Below are 1502 nucleotides of genomic sequence, written 5' to 3' on the forward strand. Positions count from 1 at the left end.
TTCAAATAAAGTGTTACCGCTTTTTCACATCTCGGCAGGGAACAAAGCTTTTCTTCTTAAATAGCCATGGTGGTGTTGACTGACGTGCATATATACAGTATTTCTCAATTCCCCAGTGGCTTACGGCCATACCACCTTCAATGCGCCCGATCTCGTCTGTATCTCGGAAGCTAAGCAGGGTCAGGCCTGGTTAGTACTTGGATGGGTGACCGCCTGGGAATACCAGGGTGCTGTAAGCTTTTTTCACAGCTCGGCAGGGGCAAAGCTTTCTTCCTTCGTCATTAGCCAATGGTGGTGATGACTGCCGTGCATATATAGCAGTATTTCTCACTCCCCCCCCAGTGGCTTCGGCCATACCACCCTGAATGCGCCCGATCCGTCTGATCGCGGAGCTAACAGGGGTCAGGCGGGTTAGTACTTGGATGGTGACGCCTGGGAATACCAGGTGTTGTAAGCGTTTTCACATCTCGGCAGGAAACAAAAGATTTTCTTCTTCATTAGAGAGAGCCATGTGGTGAATCCGTGCATATATACATTATTTCCTCACTACACCCAGAGGGCTTACGGCCATACCACCCTGAATATGCGCCCGATCTGCGTCTGATCTCGGAAGTAAGCAGAGGGTCAGGCCTGGTTATACTTGGAGGAGACCAGCCCTGGCATAACCAGGTGCTGTAAAGCTTTTTCACATCATCATCGGCAGGGAACAAACCTTCTTCTGTAATCGCGCCATGGTGGTGAGGAGGACGTGCATATATAACAGTATTTCTCCACTCCACTCCCCAGAGGCTACGGCATAGCCACCTTGAATGCGCCCGATCTTGTCTGATCTCGGAAACTAAGCATGTTCACAGGCCTGGTTGGTACTTGGGATGGGAGACCGCCTGGGAATACCAGGTGCTGTATGCTTTTTCGACATCTGGCAGGGAAGCAAAGCTTTTTCTTCTTCAATACCCATGGGGGGGATGACTTGACGTGCATAGATACAGTATTTCGCACTTTCGCAGAGGCTTTACGGCCATACTTACCCCTGATGCGCCCGATCCGTCTCATTTCGGAAGGCTAATCAGGGTCCAGGCCTTGGTTAGTAAACTGGATTGGAGACCGCCTGGGAATACCAGGTGCGTGTGAGCTTTTTTCACATCTCGGCAGGGAACAAAGCCTTTCTTCTTAATAAGCGATGGGTGTGTGAAGACTGACAAGGCATATATACAGTATTTCTGATGTCTCACTTGCCCAGAGTCTTACAAATGGCCATGATAAAAAGAAGGGCTAAACAAGCCGCTGAAATTGCGCCCGATCAGTCCACAGAAGGTAACCGCGTGAAATCATGGCTAGTGCTAGAGGGCATAGGGGAGGTACATAACAAAGGGGAAAAATAGGGAGAGGCAGAAGTCCTTGTTATTATACGAAAAGAGGGTGTGATTGGAGAACACGGGCCCGCCTAGAGAATACAGGTGGTGTCTGTGAGAAGAGTCTATTTTCAAGTTTTTCAAACATCT

General features: G+C 49.3%; 1 non-coding gene across 1 annotated transcript; it reads left to right on the forward strand.

The window, feature by feature from the left end:
• Window positions 1–118: 118 nt before the first annotated feature.
• Window positions 119–239, forward strand: LOC113745254 (5S ribosomal RNA). The gene has a single exon (XR_003462065.1). It is a non-coding gene; the product is annotated as a 5S ribosomal RNA (ribosomal RNA).
• The last annotated feature ends 1263 nt before the right edge of the window (window positions 240–1502 follow it).

Source organism: Larimichthys crocea, unplaced genomic scaffold, assembly GCF_000972845.2.
Source record: "Larimichthys crocea isolate SSNF unplaced genomic scaffold, L_crocea_2.0 scaffold55913, whole genome shotgun sequence".
Taxonomy (NCBI): domain Eukaryota; kingdom Metazoa; phylum Chordata; class Actinopteri; family Sciaenidae; genus Larimichthys; species Larimichthys crocea.